The following is a 23,121-nucleotide window of genomic DNA, read 5'->3' on the forward strand; positions in this document are numbered from 1 at the left end:
GAAGGGAAACAACAGAATGCAGAAACAAGAATACAGCTTGACCCATTGTAACAATGAGATGTACAAGACACTATGTCAAAAATGAACTTTAGAATGTCAATGGGGAAGGCAGGAGTTGAGAGGGGGAATGGGAATGGGTGGTAGGAAAAAAACTAAGGAGAAGTAACAATGCTGGATAGAAAATGTACTCATAACCCTACCCATGTATTTGTAACCCTCCGTACAGTAGTTTTACAATACAAATATATATGAAAAAAATAAATATTTACTCAAGTCAAAAAATGTAATTTTAGCAAGTTGGCTGGTAAAATTGTGAAATTCATTGTTTTGTTCTCTTGAGAGCATGAACAAGATTTTTGCATTGGGTTGTCAGCTGATTTGTGCTTGCCATAGTGGCTGGAAAAGTTACAACAGAATAAATGATGGCTTCTCAAAAAAAAATCTAAACTATCCACCAAGAATATGGTACCTAGCAATGCTATCCTGTAGTAATGAAGGAAGGATAAAGATGTCCCCAGGGAAGCACAGTGAAGAGAATGTATCTCCACTATATCCTGCCTGCATGAAATGATACAGTAAGATTTTCAGACCACAAAACAGAAACATTAATGAACAAGAAAAATGTACAAGAAAGTATACCCTGTTTCCTGTGAACACAATGAAACTAGAGTACAACAGCAAATGATTCACAGAAAAAACTCAAACTCATGGAAACTGAGCAATTCATTGATGAGTCTTTCGGAGTTCTGGAATTCAATGTAAAAAACACATAAAATATCAACTCCATTGTCCCACAACAAAGGTAGTTATCAGAGAATAGTCCATGTACGTAAGTGCTTGCATCATCGAATTAGAAAAATCTCAAGTCAATAACTTGATGATGTACCTCATAGGCAGAACTAACACTTCAGGGAAGGTGGTGCCATTCTCTCATGTAAACTCCTTGGACATGTCCAACAAAACAGCTATTCAGATTCTTTGCATCCACTTCACCTCAAGAGATCCACAGCATGCAGATCACTTCTGAGCAGCGACAGCCTCTGACCCTAGCATCCCCAGGCAGCCCAGAGAGACCCAGCAGGACATGCCTGAAGTACCACCAGTCCAGCCTTAAACAGAGAACAGAGTGATATTGAAGGAATCACACCACAAACACTAATCATAGAAACACAGGATAGAAAGAAGGCAGACATCTAAATGACCTTGGGGACCACTATGGAGAGGCTACTGCTGCTGCCACACACCACAAAGAAGTAAAGACGCCACAGGACCAGGGTAGGATGAAAAAGGAGGAGGAAACAGACTGCCTCATCTAGAAACAGAGGTCCTTCAAGAAGACTCCTACTGCCCAGCACATAGCTGGCTCTGGAAACTGTGAGTACCTCATGGGGGAGTCCTTCCTTGGAGAACCAGTTCTAGGTGGTGATCTAAATACCCAATAATAATCAAGGCAATTGAAATAGGCAATAAAGGCCTCCCATTCATAACAAGCCCAGGACCAGATGGATTCACAGCAGGAATCTATAAGGTCTACACAAAGGATCTCACTTGCATACTCCTCAAACTCTTCAATGAAATAGAAAGGGAAAGATCACTACCAAAGTCATTCTGTGAAGCCGACATAATACTCATTCACAAACTGGATAGGAACCAATCAGTAAAAGAAAACTATTGATCAATTTTTTTGATGGGCGTTGATTCTAAACTTTCCAACAAAATTCTAGCCAAACGAACTCAACAAGTAACCAAGACAAAAAAACATACATTATGTTCAAATGGGATTCATTCCAGGATTTCAAACCTGGTTCAATATACATAAGTCAATTAAGTAATTCAACACATCCACACAGGAAAGAACCACATGATCATCTCAATATACTCAGAAAAATCATTTAATAAGATTCAACACCCCTTTATGATAAAAGCTCCAGAGAAGCTATGAATCCATGGAAGGTTCTTCAATATAATAAAGGCTATCTATGACAAACATACTGACAATATTATATTTAAAGGGCAAAATTTAAAACCATTCTGTCTACTATCAGAACAAGACTAGGATGCCTACACTGCCCATTCCTCTTGAACATACTGCTGCAATTCCTAGCAAGAGAAATAAGGCAAGAAAAACAAATAAATGGAATCCAAATAGAGAAAGAAAAAGTAGAGGTATTCCTCCTGGTACACAATATGATCCTGTATTTAAAGAATCCTGTAAGTTCCTCACCCAAAGCAACTTACATTGATTCAAAAGTTTGGCAAAGGGGCAATCTATGAAATCAAACCACAAAAATCAGAAGTCTTCTTGTGTGTCAACAGTGAGAAGAGTGATACTGAAATCAAGAAAGCAACTCCATTTTTCATAGTCTTACTAAAATACTTATCCTAACCAAATATAGGAAAGAATTATATTGTGAAAATATCTAAACCTTTGGACTGGGAAGGTGGCTCAGTGGTAGAGTGCTTGCCTTGTATGCATGAGGCCCTGGGTTCGATTCCTCAGCACCACATAAGCAAAAAAAGGCTGGAAGTGGCGCTGTGGCTCAAGTGGTAGAGCATTAGCCTTGAGCTGAAGAGCTGAGGGACAGCACCCAGGCACAGAGTTCAGGCCCCACGACTGGACCCAAAAATAAAAAAAGAAAATATCTAAACCTCTTGTAAAAACATTGAAGCTGACTTAAAGAAATGGAAAAATTTCCCATGCTCCTAGTTTGGAAGAATTAGCATCATGAAAATGAAATTCTGTGCAGAGCAATACACAAATCCAATGCAATACTCATCAAAATTCCAGCAATTTTCTTCGAAGAAATAGACAAATCAATCCAAGAATCCATGCAGAGTAATAAAACACATGGAGTGGCAAAAATAAAATCCTTAGCAGGAGGAACAGTACTGAAGGAAGATCAATACCAAACTTAAAGCTTTATTACAAAGCCATAGAATAAAAATATTTTGGTGTTGGCAATCAGACAGAAGAAAAGACACAAACATATAGCCACCTAATATTTGATAAGTGAGCAAAAAACACAACTTCTCATAAAGATACCCTCTTACACAAGAATTGCTGGCAAAATTGGCTATCTACATGCAGAAAACAGAAGCCTTATGCCCATACAACACATTGCAGCAAAATCAACCTTAAATGGAGGGGGAAAGACCTCAATGTAAAGCCAGATACTGTGAAAGTATTACAGGAAGGGCTGAGGAACAACTAAGCCTTCTAGCCACAGGTTAAAACATTCTAAGCAAAGATCCAGAATCACAACAAATCAAAGAAAAATTGGATAAATGGGACTCTATTAAATTGAAGAGAGTCTGCATAGTAAGGGACATAGCTAGGAAGACAAATGAATAGCCGACAGAATGGGAGAAAAATCTTGACAAGCTATGCATCAGACTAAGTGGTCATAACTAACATATACCTAGAGCTCAAAAATTAACACCACAAAACAAAATTCCCAAATTCAACAACCCAATCAAAAAAAGGGGCTAAAGACCTTAAGAGAAACTTCTCAGAGGAAGAATAAATGGTCAACAGATAAATGAAGTAGCTCATTCAACACCGCAGGAAACATTACTTTTGTTTTTTAATTGTGAAAATACCATACAGAGGAGTTACAACTACATGGGCAAGATAATGAGTACATTTCTTATCAAGCATTGTTGCCTCCTCCTTTGTTTCCCTTTCCTATCCCGTCCAAACTCCCCCTCCTCCCCCCATATCCCCTATTATCCCCCTCTGGCAAAGTTGTAATTACTTTTCTCTTCTGTTTCTGCCCTGGTTTATTCCCTCTGGTTACAGTTTCTGATTTTGGTACCCATTTTCTTTGATATAAGTTTCTGTGATTTGAGAAGGGAATATTAGTCAGAGAAACAGAGGGACACAGTGAAACATCGCAACAGTGATATTCACTAGACATTGTGTAGAAAATGAACTGGATACATGGTAGGTGGGAATAGGTGGGAAAGGCTGATAGAGAGTGAGGAAAGAATAGACATGATTCAAAAAGAATTGTACTCTTTACTCATGTATGTGTAAACTCTCAGCATATCAACTCAACCATAACAAGTAAATGTGATAAATAAATTATAAACCCATAAGTAAATTAAACAGGCCCTTCACAAGCAATTAAATTGTATTGGCAATAACAGACTGCACTCCCCAGAAATGCTCAGCACCTGATGGCTTTACAGCCAAATTCTAAAATACCTTTAAAGGAGAATTTTCAACAGTACTCCTTAAACTCTTCAATGAAATAGAAAGGGAGTGAACACTACTCATTCTATACAGCCATCATTACACTCATCTCCAAACAAGAAAAGGCCACACTGAGGAAACACAACACTATATCATTCTCCTCAATGAACATTGAAGCAATAACTCTCAACAAAATACTGGCAAATAGAATCCAACAACTGATTTAGCAAATAATATATAATGATCAAAGAGGACTCATACCTGGGAGGTAAATCTGGTTTAACATACCTAAGTCAATTAATATAGTGCATCAGCAGAAGCAACAGCAAAATTGATATGATTAATTCAACTGAAGCAGAAAACACCTTTGACATATCCACACCTATTTATGATCAAAGGTCTGGAGAAGCTAGGAATCTTTGGAAGATTTCTCTTCAAAGCAAATACCCTGAATACATTACATAAAAACAGGAGAAACCCTAGGGCTCCTTGCCACAGGCCGACATTTTCTTAATACAGACTCAGAAGCACAACAAATCAAAGAATGGTTGGAGAAATGGGATTGCATAAAACTGCAGAGCTTCTGCAAGGCAAAGGACATAGCTAGCAAGATAAACAAAAAGCCCATGGATGGGGAGTAGATCTTCAATAGCCCTACTATGGATAAGGGTCTTATATCTAAAATAAACCTGGAACACAAAAAAATAAATCCCACAACAACAAATCCTCAAACATACAACTGCGCGATTAAAAAATAGGCTTAAGACTTAAATAGGGACTTCTCTGAAGAGGAACTAAGAATTGCCAATAGACATATGAAAAAATTCTCGACCTTTCTAAACATAAAAGAAATGCAAATCAAGACAACACTGAGATTCTACCTCACCCCAGCTAGAATGGCTTTAACCAAGGGGAAAACAACGGAGGAGGCAACAATACTGGATAAGAAATGCACTCATTATCTTACTCATGTAATTGTAACTGCTCTGTATGGTATTTTCACAATAAAAGCTTGTTTAAAAAATCTAGTAAAAACAGATGCTGGAGGGAATGTGACCAAACTGGAATCCTACTGCTTTGTTGGTGGGAGTGTAAACTTGTTCAACCACTCTGGAAAGCAGTGTGGAGGTTCCTCAATAGACTCCACATAGAGCTCCCTAATGACTCAGCAATCCCACTTTTGGGCATTTACCCAAATGATCACAAACAAGGTCATACCAAAGCTACCAGCACAATCATGTTTATCACAGCATTATTTACCATAGCTAAGATATGGAACCAACCCCAATTCCCCTCAGTAGATAAATGGATCAAGAAAATGTGATATATATATATATATATATATGATGGAATTCTATGCCTCTGTCAGAAAGAATGACATTGTCTCTTTCATTAGGAAATGAAAAGACTTGGAAAAAATTATATTAAGTAGTAAGCCAGGCCCAAAGAAATATAGATCCCATGATGTAGGGAAGGTCAAAGGCTACGTTTATACAACCACATAAGATAATGTTAAACAAAATGTACCCCAAGACAGGGACACAAGAGGTTTTTGTTTTTTTTCTTGCTTGCTATTGTCTTTAATGTACTTACAATGCACTATGTGATTCTGTTTTTTCTATTGTATGTTCTTCCCCCATGGTATATATAACCCCTGTTGTCACTGGAAGTGATGCCAATATTCTGCACCTTGTAAATACATTTTTGTAAATTCAGGAGGGGAAGGGATATTGCAGAATGCTTAAATGGGGATGCAGGCTGACTCATTGTGATGACGACATGTACAGGACATTATATTAAAAATGAATGACACAATGTTGGGGTGGGGAGCCAGGATGAGTTGGGGATGGGGGAGGGAATTGATGGTAGGGGGAAAATAAAGTAGGTAAGAATGCTCACTATGAAATGCGCTCATTACCCTATTGATGTAACTATAACCCCTCTGTACAACATTTTTATGATAAAAATGAAATACTGTACATGAAAAATCTACAGCCAGTTTTATGTTTAATGGTGAACAACTAAAGATATTTCCCCTAAATTCAGGAACGAAACAAGAATGTCCATTCTATGCAGTCCTCTTGAACATAGTATTGGAACTCCTAGAAGAACACTATGCAGTGGACAAGCATTTAGGTGAACCAAATAGGGAAGGAAGAGTAAAACCATCACTTTTCACAGATGACATACACCGTACTTAATGGAGCCCAAAATCTCTTCCGTAGGTACTAAAATTGATCCTGAACTTTGACAAAATAGCATTTCCTTATGCTATTGACAGAAGATCAGGCTGAAATTACAATAGCACTCCATTTGCAATTGCCTCAAAATTATAAAATACCTGGAAATGAACCAATAGGTGAAAGACCACTATAGTGAAAACATAAACAATTTGAAACAGGAAAGCGAGGAGGACTTAAGAAGATGGAAAGATATTTTGTGCTCTTGGACTGGAAGAATTTGCATTGTGAAAATGAAAAAAATGCCCAAAGTAATTTAAGAATGTGAGGCAATCTCCAAAAATTCCAACAATATTATTCAGAGACAGAGAAAGCAATCCAAATACTCATACAGAATTAGAAAAGACTGAGGAAAGCAAAGCAATTCTTAGTGTTCAGAACAATGTTGGACAAATAACAATACTGAACTTCATGCTCTATTAGAGAGGCACAGTAATAAAAACAACATGGTACTGGCAAAAAGATAAAACAGAGGACCAATGGAGCAAAAGACAATGATATGAACTCAAAGACTTTTGCCATCTAATATTTCATAGAGGGGTCAAAAATATAGGCTGAAAGAATAATGCTGTCAAAATTGGACATCCTGTGCAGAAAATTTAAACTAGATATTTAAACATCACCGTGCAACAACATCAACTTAAAATGGAAATTAAAACTATCTCTACTGGTGGCTTAAACCTGTCATCCTGGCTAAAAAGAAACACAAAGCTAAGGATCTTGAGTGAAAGTGAGCTGTCACAGAAAATTCCAGGGCACATTTTATCTCCAGTCAACCAACAGAAAGCTTGAAGTGGAGGTATAGTGATAGTGTATCAGCTTTGAGATGAAAATGCATTCAAGAGTCCAAAGTAAGCCAATCACCAATCACCAGTGGTTTATTCTTAGGAACCTCAAAATATGAAAATGGGTAAAGGACATTAGACATATGGGAGAGAAAAAATGAAGTGTGGCATGATATAGAAATGATTATAAAAGAATGAGTGAATAAAATCAAGTGTGTGACATGCAGTATCAACTACAACATGAACCAGGTACTTGGCATACATTGTATCAAAATTGGCAAACATCAGATAAGATCAGGCAGTATAGACTTTAGTCAAATCCCTAGCCTACTGATGTCTAACTGGAGTGTTCTATTTATCTAGTCAATAAATATTTCTATCTGTGGTCAATAGTATGCATAAAATTTTACTAACCCAGACCAGACATTACTTTGTATCTGTGAGTAGCAAAGAAACAGCCACCTGCTGAAAACATACTACTCAATGTGTCTATATTAACAGCTTCAAAAACTACTCAAATATATATTGGGAAATTAAAAGAATAAAAAACAGCAAAACATACATATATAGTGTCAAATATAAAGAATAAGCAAAATTGGGCAGTAGTGCCTCACATCTTTCTTCTGAACTACTCATTAGGCTGAGACCTGAGCATCATGTTTTCAAGGCAGCATGGGAAGGGATGGCTCTGAGTCTCTTATCTTCATTTAACCAACAAAGAATGCCAGAAGTAGAGCTGTGGCTCAAGTGCTAAAGCACAAACCTTCAGCAAAAATATTCAGGAACAGCCCACAGGCCTTAATATCCCAGGACCAGGATGAAAGTAAGAAAGATAAACCTATCAGTGACATATAGAATGAAGCCATGGATTTTCTATAGCACAGAAGAGAGTAATTCCTATCTTGGGATCTTTGCTCTCAATTATGGGCAGCTGCCTCTGGCTATGGTTATCGTACCAGCACTTAAAAAGCAGTGCTGATGATGGAGAAAATGACATTTTCTTTTGCAGAAGGAATCACATAGTTGGCTAGAGTATCTTGAAGCTCTGTGTAGTCATTTTTCTTTCTTTTCTTTTTCTTTTAGTATAGCCACTTATTAGTGGGAGACTGTTACAGTCAGAACTTCAAGAATATGCATGTGCCACAAGGAATGAAGAACTCATCTTGGGCAGGTAAACTCCCCCACGAGGAATCTTTCATGACACTGAGCTTCCTGGTAACATTTGGATCATGGAGCCTATCTGACAGGAAACAATGCCACAAGGCTTAATTTGGAACAGTAACTGCTTGTGTACACTCAGAAATTGTATGTATGTGAATGAGTGTGTGTGTGTGTGTGTGTGTGTGCGTGCGCAAACGCGCGCATGCACATGTGCAATTGAGTTCTAAGGCATGAAATTTGTTCCTCAGCACTATTCTTGGGCTTTTTGGCTCAAGGCTAACACACTGTTACTTGAGCTACAAATTCATTTCCAGCATTTGGCTGGTTAACTGAAGAAAAATGGCGCAAAGCTTTTACTGCCTGGGTTGGCTTCAAACCTCCATCCTCAGATATCACCCCAATGATTAGTTAGGATTATAGGCATGAGCAACCATAGGAAATTTTATCAACATTCTCAAAATATACGTGTTACTAAAAACCAAGGTCTCAAATGTGAGGTGTAAGGGATAAGGAAATGAAGTGGCAGCCTTTTAATCCAGAACTCATACCAGTGACTCAGGTTGATTATACTAACATCACTTCATTTTCCACAGTGACCGTTGAAATGGAGGAGATACAGGCTTATTTCAGAAAAGTAAAGAACTTATAAAACTGGAAAGGAGAAGCTATATGGAAGGAAAGAGAGTCCTCTCCTGCTAGCAGGCAGAAAATCAATTAATATCACATGTAAGACAAAACAATGAAACTGAGCTGCTCCTGGGGCAATAGGGATGGAGGTCAGAATAGAGGAGACAGATTATTGATGTGTGCACACAGAGTTCCCTCACCCATCAAACATCCTCAAAATAAAACAGTAATGAAAATAAAATATTAAATTACTTACACCTTGTTTTCTTCTTGCCTGGAAGCATGACTGCTATTGTGATCTATTCCCAAAATGTAGAGACGGAAAAACCCAGTGATTGTCACATCTCCATCCATGTGTGCTAGGTGCTTCATTGTAGAAAAGCAGCTAGTGCCAGCCAAGGACCTGACAGGGATGGAGGAATGTGAAAGCCAAAGGGAACATCCCTGAAACATCTGCCAAGCAGAAATGCTGGCAGGAAGTGAGGCCCACAGTTTCAGCTACGTATATTCATATATCTTTGTATGTATGCACATGAGTCTTTTATTGACAGAGATCTACACTATAGCTCACCTCTAATCAAAGCCTCTGTGAGTCCTCAGAAATACTGTGTAAGACTATTCCCAGGGACTCTGTATTTGTAGCCTTGCTTGGGGAAGAAAAACATGAGTTAGAAAAAATATTTGCAAATTTGCCTTCTTCAACCCAGGTGCTGTGATTTCATCCAAGACCACAGATAGTGAGGCTCCAGAGATGGAGTTAACTTGCTTAAAATTTGTCCAAAGTTTATGTCTAGAAACTATTTGCATGAAAGTCATTTAGGATAATGCAACTGGATTGAATGAGATGATGCCATGTCATGTGAATGGTGAAATGGCCAGAAAAAGTCTGTCTTTGAGTTGTTAACTGAAGTTATGAAGACAATGTACTTAGAGAGTAAGTTCACACACACCATATGCAGGCAAAAATCCCTCTTTTCAAATGATATCACATATTTCAATGCCATAAAGATGCCAGCAGAAGGCTTACCACAACACAAATTCACTGATAAAGAAAGACACTCAGGTAACACCCCATTTGCCGCAGCCTCCAAAGCTGTCTAAGGGAAATTCATCCTAAGGCATCAAAGTCCTCGACCAATCTTGAGAACCAGAGGACATAGAAGAAAGAATCAGAGAATAAAACAGGAAGCACCTCCCATTTTTATGGATGAACACAAATATTGTTGAAATGCCTGATTTACAAACTCCCGGATTCATTTCCTTCCAAATTCCAATGTTGTCCTTGACAAGAAATAATCTCTTAAATTTATTTGGATTCACACAATGAAAGAACAAAACCATAAGGAAAAATCACAATGCTGTAAATATGGTAGACCTGATTTAAATCTATACTACACTACCATCGAAACCAAGTCAATTGACACTAGTGCCAAGAACAACTGGAAACTAGTAAACATAATAGATGATCTAAAACAATCCCACATAGCTACAATCAACTGATTGTTGACAACATGGCCAATTACAAGTAGTGGACACAAGATTGCTTCTGTAACAAATTTTGTTTGTAAAACTGCATTGCCACTTGTTGAAGACTGGAAATACTTTCCTGTCATTCCATCAGAGTCTTCAACTTAAGATCTTCAAACATGAAACTTCAGAGAGATAAATAAGGGAAACACTTGAAGTAACAGACAGAGGTAATGATTTTCTAAGTAGTACTGCAATCGCTTAAGAAAGAAGAGCAAAACTTGATCAATATGGCCTAGGCTGTGGCTAAGTTTTAGATCCTGGGTTCCATACCCAGCACACTAAAGAACTGAGCCAAAATAGAGGCTCATGACTGAAGTGCAATATACTCACATAGCTGAGATTGGGATCCCAGTTCAGAGACAACTTAGGCACAACTTTCATGAGACCCTCTTAATCAATAGCAGTGTGAGTTGGTACATGTTTTATATGCAAACTATGTGTGGGTGTCTGTTTGCATGTGTCTATGTGTCTATGAGTGTTTGTGTGCATCTGTGTGGGTGTATGTGAGTTGAGTGTGCTGAGAAGGAGGGCTGATATCAGGAGGAGAGTGATTCCAAGCCAGTCCAGGCTAAAAACAATATCCTCAGATTCTGTGTAAAGTGAAGAAGCTGGATGTTGGGGCCTATGCCTGTCATTCCAGCTGTGGCAACAAGCGTTAATAGAAAGATTGGAGCCCAGGCACGGGCATATAGCAAAAGTAAGATACAATCAAAAAAATACTCTCAAAGATGGGCTGGAGATAGGGCTCATTCTATAGTAACTGCCTATCATGGTCCTCAAAAAGCAGTGCAAAAGTGGGTGTGGATCAACATGAAAGAATCTGCACACTCCACAAAGAAGCTAAGGGTTATCACTCAGGCCCTGAATTCATGCCATAGTACTGGCACAAAAATGGTCAACAAAAATGAATGGTAGGAATGAAATATAGGTCATGGCTTACGATGGAGGCAGAAGGTCAATGGAGATGTAACAGCTTCCACATGATCAATGTACTTAATATACATTTAGGAAAATGGGATAATGAGACCTGTAAATATCATTTTAAGAAGGGATGGTATTGATGGATATTATTTTTTGTGTGCCTAAAAAGAGTATGTTATATGCATACGTGGAAACATCAAAACACTTACAAAAACTCTTCACTTTTTCATTTTTAGTTTTGGAATTTAAATTGTTTTTAAGACATTGTACATTGGAGTTGGATTTTCAAAGCAATTTATGAATACTATATATAAATTGATCAATGCCCCCCTTTCAACATTTCACTCATCCCTCCTCTATCCACTTCTTCCATCTTTTCATTTTTTAGGATATATATTTGGTGTATGACTGCATTCTCCTCTCCATTTGTCTACCCCTTTTCCCTAACTTGATTCCAGCTCTTGGAGTATCTGTTTCCTGGTTTTTATTTTGCAGAAAGTTGACTTTTCCTTTGTAGGGAATTACATTGTTTTAAATCTCCCTTGAATCTACTGTATTTCAGTTAATACATTTCAATAAACTTGCATATCACCCAAGCTTTTATTTATAAACTAATTCTAGCTTCCATACATAAAGGAAAACATTCATCCTTTGTTACTCTGGGCCAGACTTACCTCAGGTAGTATACAGTTTTTCCAGTTTTTGCATCTCATTACAAATGGTACATCATTCATTCTTATGAATGAACAAAAAAATATTGTGTATGTAGACCACATTCTTGGTCCCTTTATCCATTGAAGGACATCTGGGAAGATTCCAGACCTCAGTTATGTAGATATAGATATAGATACAGATTTAGATATAGATATAGATATATAGATACATATTATATTTTTATGATATAGATAGGTGTATATATCATATATATGATATATATAATGTATGTATATATGTATATATGATTTTGAGTGATACATATATTTTAGTTTTTATTTTTTATTTTAAATATATATTTTATTGTAAAGTTACTGTATATTTATACAGTATATTAGTATGTATAATGTATGTAGTATGTATGTATATATAATTTTGAGTGATACATATATTTTATTTTTTAGTTTTTAGTTTAAATATATATTTTTAATTGTAAAGTACTGTACAAAAAGGTTACAGTAACATGAGTAAGGTAATTAGCCCATTTCCTACCTAGCATTATTACCCACTCCTTTGTTTTTCAGTGCAGATATTTCCATAATAGTCCTTTTCCCAATGTATGCCCAATGGAAAATTTTTCTTCTTATGTCTTCTACTTTTTTGAAAAACCAATGCTTTTCTTTGTAGATGTCTTTCACTTTCTTGGTTTACATTTATTCCTTGACATTTAAGATACTTTGTATCAGTTGTATTAGGTACTATTTGGAATTAGATGGGTTCCTTGACTTCTCACTCTAGTGATTGCTGGTGTATTGACTACTTTGTTGAATGGGTTTAACATATATTTGTGATTATTTATTACAGCTTTCAGGCCATTTCTTGGTCTGAAAACATTTATCCCAGTAGGTGACTTTTGAGAGGTGTCACTCTATAATTGACTCAATTAAGCACCCATTTTCCAACATACGAGATCAATGCAATCTTCAATGAAAGTATTAGGGTTCTGAGCCCTTAGACCCCCCACACACATAATTCTTACCAAGTCTGTTTCTTTTACTTCACCTAAATCAACCATCAATTCAGTTTATTCTGCTCTTGCCCATTCTTTCCCTCCTTGGAACCTGCTGAGCTGTGATTCCACCGACAGCTAAAAGGAAAGCTTAACGATGTAGCTGGCCCCAATGTCCTACCCAACTGAGGTCTCTCACCTTAGTTTCATGAACAATTTTTTTGTTTTTTTAATTGTAAAAATACTATACAAAAGGGTTAAAGTTACATGAGCAAGCTAATTAGTACATTTCCTATCAAGCATTGGTTGCCTCCTCCTTTGTTTTTATCCTATCATCCCTTCCCTCTCACCTCCACAACTATACCCCTCACCCCTACCTATATTGTAAAGTTCATTTTTCAACAAAGTGACTTGTAAATTTCAGTGTTACAATGGGTTACAAAAAACTTTCATATGGCTGTATTTTCTTGCTCCTTTCTTACTTCCATTCTTCTACCTATTTATCTATGAACTTTTCTTTACATGCATTTACTTTCTCCTTTGCTCCCATCCATCCAATCTTACTTCAACAATCAATCCATCAATGTGTACATTCTTTTCATTCCTTCATTTAAGAGAAAAAGTGTTGTGTAAAATTATGGAAATCCTAACATAGAAAAAAATTCTTCCAAAAATTTCACATGACACAATGAGGATTCTGCATTTTTCTCAATAATATAAACTCAACTCTATTAATGAAGTTCCTTAAATAAATAGAGAAGATGGTCAAAAACTCAATAGTAACTGAAGGGTATTTTGATTATATCTTGGTTACCATAGTGAAGAAGTTGACAATTAATTGCATTTTCTTTTTTTAAACAACAAAAGAACAAGCACATGAAATTTTTGCCTAACATTGTTATATTGTCAACTTAAAATTCAATTTATAAATAGCTATAGTAACATAGCCATTTATTTCATACAAATGTAAATGAGAGAATACTTTTGAGATCAGCCAGTGGAGCAAAGTATATGAGTCCCTTTTTTTGTCGATAATGTGCACTGTCCCTCAGCTCTTCAGCTCAAGACTAGGACTCTACAACTTGAGCCTCAGCACCAATTCCAGGTTTCCATTTGTTAATTGGAGAAGAGAGTGTGCTGGCCTTTCCTTCCTGCCCTGGTTTGGAACTGCAATCCCCAAATATCAGCCTACTAAGTAGCTAGGATTACAGGAGTGAAGAACAGTTGCTGTCAATACTCTTATTTCCAATAACAGACCAACAAGTAGAAATGGAGCTGTGGTTGAAGTGGTAAGGAAGCCTTGAGAGAAAAAGGTAAAGGCCAGTATGGGCAATAAGTACAAGTATGCATAAAACAATTGAATTAATATGAGAAGAAACATGAAGAGAAAGAATGGGAAGATGGTGGAGGAGAAGCTGGAGGCTAAACAAGCTCTCACATAGAAAGCAGTTTTAGTGTACCAATGAACAGTCCTAGCCAAGACAATCACACCAAGTGTGCCATCACAATACAGAGAGTGTGGTCAGAGAGAGAAAATCCAGGCAAGGAGACAGATTTGAGCACTTGCCAGTAGCTGCAGTGGCGATGGATGCTATGGCAATGGTAGCTGCCATAGGGGTCATACCTAAAACAGAGAGAATCCGGGACAAAGGCACCAGATGCAGCAGATGAACAGATTCTACTCAACACCTGCAAGAACTCACAAGCTGCAGGTATCTTCATCCAACAGATGCTAGACCAGATATGGCCCAGGAACCAAGACTCTGGCATAAGTAGAACCCTGACATCCTCACTCCTTCTCAGGGAGCAGAGGAGGGAAGGCCACCTCCCCCACCACCAGAGATCCATATCTTTGATGTTGACAAAGGCCAAGCTGAGTAGCTTGCTCCAACTCAGGCCTTGGAAGAAAACAAAAGAGTCATTTAGCAGGAATGACGCTGTGGGTCAAGTGGTAGAGTGCTAGCCTTGAGCTGAAGGGGTGAGGGACAGAGGAGAGGTCAAGAGTTCAGGCCCGACAACCAGACCCCCCCAAAAAAAATTAAATACCCCAACAATAAATCCTCAAAGAAAAAACTGCCCAGTAAATAAGTGGGCTGAAGTCATAAAGAGAAACTTTCTCTGAATAGCAAAGAAGAATGGCCAATAGACACATGAAGAAATGCTCAACCTCCCTAGCAATAAAAGAAATGTAAATCAAAACAACATTGAGATACCATCTCATCCCAGTTAGATTGGCAAAAATCAAGAACTCTAATAACAACAGATGCTGGAGGAGATGTGGACAAAGGGAACCTTACTGCATTGTTGGTGGGAGTGTAAACTTGTTCAACTACTTTGGAAAGTAGTATGGAGGTTCCTCAAAAAACTCCACACAGAGCTCCCCTAAGACTCAGCAATCCCACTTTTGGACATTTACCCAAATGATCACAAACAAGACTGTGTTAAAGCTACCAGTACATCTATGTTTATTGCAGCATTATTTACCATAGCTAAGATATGGAGCCAATCCAGATGCCCTCCCATAGATGAATGGATCAAGAAAATGTGGTATATATACACAATGGAATTCTATGCCTCTATCAGAAAGAATGACATCGCCCCATTTGTTAGGAAATGGAAAGACTTGGAAAAAGTTATATGAAGTGAAGTAAGCCAAGCCCAAAGAAACATAGGTCCCATGGTTTCCCTTATTTTCAATTACTAATATATATCTGAGACAAGCAGAGATGGTCAGATAAACTGATGTTGGGCAAAATTAGCCCCAAGATATTAAGACTTTTTTCTTTCTTTCGATTGTTTCTAACATATTTATAAGATGATTTCTTTGTTGATTTGAATGTACTTCCTCCTTGGTATAACCCCTGTTTCCACTGTATTTGATGTTGGTATAATTTGTGGAGCCAAGCGAAAAAACATATTGTTTAAATAGAGATACAGGTCGACCCATTGCAACAATGAGATGTACAAGATGTTATGTCAAAAAACTAACTTTACAACTTTGGCCCAGGGTAGGGCAGGACTGGGGGAGATGGAGGAGATGGGAAAGAATGGGAAGGGCAAACAAAGGAGGAGACAACAATGCTTAATAAGAACTCATTAATTGTCCATGTAATTGGAACCTCTCTGTAGGGTATTTTAACTATAATATATACATATATGAATATATATAATAATTCAATAAAAAGTAACTTGAAAAGAACTCTTGAACACACAAGTGAGTGCAATTGTGTCCATATCTCTTAAATATGTGATTCTGTAAACATACTATAAAGCCCACTAAATCAAACTATTTAAACAATGAGTAAAGCTGTGCTTATCATGAGTCCTGAAATGTGGCAAGTAAAAATTTTTCTGTTTTAACAGACTGTTAGACGTGAGAATATTACAGGAAGTAACCTTACATATATTTAATATTCAAATATCTTTGCAAATTAATAAACCATGATTAATAAACCATAAAATAAAGAGCATATTCAGGCAAGATTGGGCTTACTATTATGAATGATGGACTTTAACCATACAAAGAAATTCAAAAAAATCTTATCAATTGATATCTTAAATCAAAGTTTAGTTTTTCTAACACACACAAGTCATTCCTAACGTGTATGTGGGAAGAGGTGAGAAAAGGAAGAAGAAGACAAAAAAGGAGGTGGAGAGAGACAAAGAGAAAGAGAGACTGGGACAGAGAGGAAGGTCCCACAAAAGAGATTCAGGATAATTTGAAGAGGAGAATGTGTGAGTAGAAATATACAAGTACTGAACAAAGCAATATCTAAAGACAACATTACAAGATGTAAATTTGTGAAGAGGAAAATATTAATAAAATGGACTTGAGGACTCTGCAATGTGGTGGTATGCAGACAGGAAGTTAATATCCTGAAAATTTTGGAAAAGTTCATGAGAAACACAGGAGTGAAAAGAAATTAATGAAGATGAGGTGATGATAGTATTAAGCTCAGATTAAATAGGTGGAATCAAAAACATAGATTGAAAACTCCTGTTTAAATTGTGATGACCATCATTGGTGACTACTTCTGCTATGAAAATGTACACTAGATCCTTAGTCTTTGAAGCAAAATATCCATAATATATACCATAAAATAAGAGATAATTACTGAAGATTTAGATAAAACCATCTATACACTGATCTAATCGAACCTATGTGCTTAATCTTGAGTGCCTATTTGTCCTTTTATCCCTAAAACCATGCAGACAATTTCTATTTGGCATTAATAAGATGATGTAAAACTTGGGGGCAAATATACAACCTAGGAAGCCTGCCCCAGAGGCCAAGATTGAGAAGACCTCCACAGCCACCATGACCTTCCGCTTGGCACTGTGGTAGACAGGCAGGAAGGTGAGCCACACACTGCAGAACACCAGCATGCTGAAGGTCATGAACCTGGCTTCATTGAAGATGCCTGGCAGGTTCCTGGCCAGAAAAGCCACAGTGAAGCTGGCCAGGGCCAGGGAGCCCAGGTATGCCAGGACACCATAGAAGGCGATGAGGGAGCCCTTGTTGCACAGGATGATGATGTGGCCATGCTCAGAGTGTGCATCTGTGTCCACAAAGGGAGGAGAGATTCCCAGCCACAGTCCACACAGGGTCAACCTGGATGATGGTGCAGATGGGGATGATGAAGTTAGGAGCCCCTGATACCAGCAGCCACCTCATTTTTCGCCCTGTGGAAGTGTTTTGGCCAACACTGTGGAAACAGCCACAGTGAACACACTGGATGTTTAAACATAATTTTTTAAACAGGTAAGTGCAGTCAATTTATTGAATTCTGTTATAAGTACCATACTCCATGATTCCTAAAGGTTATGTGCTTCGATGATGCTTTGTAGTCTGTTGAATTATTGAAATGTATGGGATTATTAAAAAGTGGAAAATAGTGGTGAGAAAGTAATTTCTAGTGCACAACCATATGGGATGTCCTTGAATTCATGTCATTATATACTTTCTCCTACTCCACCTTGACAATGGAAAGAGAACGTAGGAGCCCTCCACTTTGTAGGGTTATATCAGTCCCAGGACCATTTCACTTTACTTTCCAGTGGTCATGAGGGAGAATCTGCTTACAGGTGACTTCCGTGGTTCCTCTAATCAAACACATTTAAGTAGCAGATAAATTAACCATTGAATGAATCTTCACAGAAAGGAGCAAAAGAAAACTTTAAAACACATGACTTAACTCCTCAGGTACTTTATCTCAGTGTTAGGTATCTACTGACACATATGTAATTTACATCTTCTGACAATATTCAAAATGAATATGTAGAAACACATTTAACTCTTTTGTTCTGATCCTAGGACTTGAAATCAAGACCTGGGCACCAGACGTGAGGTATTTTTGTTCAAGGATAGCAATCTACTGGGTGAGACACAGCTCCACTTACAGATTTTTGGAGGTTAATTGCAGATAAGAGTCTCACAGAGTTTCCTGAATGAGCTGGCACTGAACTATGATATTACCATCTTATCTCTATTAGTTGCTAGGATAATTAGAGAAATTTGATGCCTCTCAACCGGGTACAAATTTAAATGGTTTCTCTTTCTGATGTGTGTGTGCTTAAAATTATTAGGATTTGATGCAACTCACCTCTGTAGTTCCAATGGCCCACTCTACCATATCTTCAGATAAAGACAGTTGACTGCCATGTGGAGCATATGGAGAAAATTTCCCTATTCTCACTGCAAGTTCCAACCCTTCTGGAAAGTTCCAAATATTCAGAATGTCATACTCTGGCTCCAATTTCCTTTTCTCATCCCAAATCACTTGATCTCTAGTAGGACTGTAAAACTGGATGTTCTTCAGAAAACTGTGCAGCTAAAAGAAAGACATCAACTTATAGTGAAGTAAATCCCAGAGATAAGACAAAAAACCTGAAGTAAGAGGCACTCCTGATTGCCTTTAATCTCTGATTCTGAATTCAAAAATAGTAGAGTAGAGACATCTAATTAAGTATCTCAGAAGAAAAACTATGGAGGAATAAAAATAATCACTCTGAAAATCTTTTCTGATTACTCAGAAAAGGATTAGAAACATTTTTTTCCAGAGAAATAATTTTACTCTACCTTGCCACAACCACTATTTTATGCATGTCTATAATTTGAAGTTGCTAAATGTTTAATTCCAAAAGTTGTATGAAACTTGGTCCCATAAAAAATATCGGTAATTCTGTTCATTAGGTCATCCTTTGCTATGATGAAGAGACTCGTAGGGAAAAGCTCAACTTGCAGTTTTCTAAACACTAGCTATGAACATGTTGAGATTATTAGTAACTAAAGGAATTCAGAGCTAGTTGCTGGTGCCTTACAGATGTAATCACAGCTACTCAGGTGGCTCAGATCAGAGTATCATACTTGGAAGCCAGCCTGGGCAGAAAAGTTAGTGAGACCCATGTCTCCAATAAACAATTTGGAAAAAGCCAGAAGAAACGGTGTGCTCTAGTGATTGAGCACTATCCTTGGGCACTAAGACACTCAGGTTATAGTCTAGGCACTGTGTTCAAGTCCCTGCATTGGCCAAAATTAATTTATAGGAATATGGAATATAGTTTAGCCTCATTTCTAGCCTGTTGTTTTAATATTCACACAGGTCTAGAGTACCTCAAACACATTGAAACATAAAGAAACATACAAGGTTTTGAAAATCCCCTGAAATATTCAATTGTTAAATGTGAATCTACATTTGTTCAATTTTGAGCTCACAGTGGAAGAAAAAAGCTTAAGAGTTCAGAAAATTGTTTCAAATACTGAATATTCATTCATTTCAACAACCAAATTGTATATAACATATTAATACAAACATATATATACATATACACAAATTACATATACATATACACATACAGAAACACACAGGAATATTTAATTTCCTACAGTAAAAAAACAATCTATGAACTGCCTTTGCTCCTGATGTGTGTACCCCAACATAGAAGAAATTACATGTTCAGGTGAAAGCCATGTTTCTTTTCTATCCCCCATGGGTTGAACTTCTGTTTGATGAAGAAGCATCTCATGGAGAGCCTGGGCCATAACATACAAAGAATTTTATATATTGTAACTGTCTCCAGACATAGTCATTTCAAAAATATGTCCAGGCAACCAATCTAAAGAGGCATCATGAGCACAGTTGTCCCATGTCACACAGTCAGACTCAGAATCTGAGCAATTAAAAGAAAGAAATCACAGCCTGGCAAAAAAATGTCTTCTGGGTATTTGGAAGGCTTAACTGCCTTGACAAAATCTGTGAATCCAAAAACATCTACATGATGGTGTGTAAAAATCAGAGGTACATGCAATGAGCCTAGCATGAAATATTTCGTCTTCATGGTGAAATCCCACTGAGAGTTCATGATACAAACTTTGCCATGAATAAAAATTTGCTCAATAAATACCATGAAAAGTATCAGTGAATCATTATCACCATATATGATGAGGACACTTGCTGAAGATAGATTTATCTCTTTATGAATTGCCATGAGTTTGAATACATATGCCACCTCTTGGGTTGAGATCATTAACTCATAGGCTACACAAACTCTGTTTTTGGCCATCTCTTCTTACAATTCATCAAGAAATCATGTACTATGCTCATTCTCTGTGGCCAATACTCCCACCCAGCTCCAGTTGAAGTGAAGCAGTAATGTGACCATGGCTGTCGCTATTGATGTGTCCTTTGGAGCCATCTGTTAGAGAGCAGGAAATTTGACATGGTCACTCAGGGCATGATCGAAAGGTCCAAAGGTAAACTAAAAAGAAAGAAAATTGGATGCTCCATGAATGAGAAGATTTCCATGCATTGTAATCTCAATCTTGAATTCTGTTAAGAACCAGTTGAAGTAGGTGGAAGATATGATTCTTTTTTAGTTTTTGAAAAATAATTTGTTTTTGAAAAGTTGCAGAACATATCAATTGACTTGTAATTATCTAGTGATGTTTGTCAGAATTTCCATCAATTCTTCCCGTCTACATCAACCTGACCCACTCCTAAATCCATTTTCATATATGCCCGTTGTATATCATGTTGTTTTTCACCATTCCATATTCCATGGCATTTTTCCTTAACACCTACCCAACAAGATATATTTCATCTTTTTAGTGTTCATTTTTAATAAGTTTTTAATTATAAAATTACTATACAGAGAGGTTACAGTTACAGGAGCAAGGTAATGAGTATATTTCCTATCAAGCATTGTTGCCTCATCTTTGTCTTTATTTTTTGTACTGTCAATAGATCAGAAAAGTTCCACCATGGATTTCCACCCCTCTGTATACAATACTTTAGTCAGATATATATATATGTGTGTGTGTGCATGTGTGTGTGTGTCTATGTATGTGTTCCAGAGGTAATTCATATTACATGTTCGTATGTTAGATCTAACTTTCACATATGAGAGAACACATTTACCCCTTCTCATTCTGACCCTGATTTATTTCATTCAACATAGTATGCCCTTTCTCATTCTGAGCCTGATTTATTTCATTCAACATAGTATCTTTTGTGTGCGTGTGTGCGCGCGTGTATTTGTGTGTGTGTGTACATATGAATATCAGTACGGGGGTACAAATATGGCTTCTTGCACTTCCTTGGCAATTTCCCTCAAGTTTTTGATGTACCATTTGAGTCATACATTCACCTGGTACTCTTTGTAGGTTAATTGGAGATACAACTTTCCTGATTACCTAGGATTACTGACGTGGTCCATCAGTATCCTGCTCAGTCAGTACACTGCAAAGTCCTTTCCATTTCCTGATTTATTAAAGAAATTTATTGATGAGGGTTGAAACAATAAATTATCCATTTGTCTGCTCAAATCTTTTCTCTTTTTACAAAATGTGAAAATATGTATCTTCACTATCTTTGAGTAATTATCCTTTGATACCACAAAACTTGATTTGTTTGTGACTCCAGGCTCTTCCTGTCATTTTCTTCTAAATCCTGAAATCGTATGAAATTAGACATTTTTCTATCCTTCCTCAACTTTCACCCTCACCTGTGGAAATTTGTAGAGTCCCAGCAATATCCCAATCTGGTCAGATGTTATTTCTGATGGTCCTGTAAGTACTGCTATAGACCTGCTGTCTCTTTTACAGGAGTAGTTTGGAATCTTGTAATTCCCAAAGAGACAAACGAAGGGATTCTTAAACATCTTCCAAGTTCTGAATTCATCATCATAGATATCAAATCCCAGAGTCAAGTTATGTAAAAGATGAGGATTCTTGTTGATCTCCTCAATAGCAAAAGCCAAGGCCAAAACACACTGATAGTTCTTAAAGAAAAAGCTCCATCAAATATAGTGAAAGCAGGGGTTATACTGTGGGGGAGGGACATACAAAGCAACAAAGAAGTAATCTTATAAATGCGTTAGAAACACATGCATGAAAGAAAAAAACATTAAAATACATATCTAAGGGTTCATTTTCTTAACATCACATTATCTGATCTTTTCCGCTTGACTCATACATATACTAGATATTGCAAATAAGGGAAACCATGGGACCTATGTTTCTTTGGGCCTGACTTACTTCACTTATTTGATGTCAGTATAACTTGTGGAGGAGATGGGGAAAAACAAGTCGTTTAAGGATACAAGTGGACCTGCTGCAACAATGAGAAGTACAAGTTGTCATGTCCAAAACGAGCTTTACAACGTCGATGTGGGGGGGGGCGGGGGGAGGGGAAGGATTGGGATTGGGATTGGGATTGGGAGGGGGGAGGCTGGGAAGGGATGTGAAGGGTAAACAAAGGAGGAGGCTGCAATGCTTGGTAAGAAATGTATGCATTATCCTGCCCATGTAATTGTAACCCCTCTGTACAGTATGTTCACAAATAAAATTAAATTAAATTAAAAAAAAGAAACAGCTACATAATGAGGAAAGAAATTAAGGAGGAGTGTTTCAAAACTTAAGACTTCCACACATTCAATGTTTGCTTCTTTGTCAAGGAACATATTAAATATTCCCTGAATTAGAAGGAAATGTGTACATAG

The 23,121-nt window shown here is 37.3% G+C and overlaps 1 pseudogene; it reads right to left on the reverse strand.

The window, feature by feature from the left end:
* LOC105998700 overlaps positions 1–22,281 on the reverse strand; it is a 32,947-nt pseudogene extending 10,666 nt beyond the window's left edge.
* Positions 22,282–23,121: the final 840 nt, after the last annotated feature.

This window comes from Dipodomys ordii, unplaced genomic scaffold, assembly GCF_000151885.1.
Source record: "Dipodomys ordii isolate 6190 unplaced genomic scaffold, Dord_2.0 Scaffold171, whole genome shotgun sequence".
In the NCBI taxonomy this organism is placed as follows: domain Eukaryota; kingdom Metazoa; phylum Chordata; class Mammalia; order Rodentia; family Heteromyidae; genus Dipodomys; species Dipodomys ordii.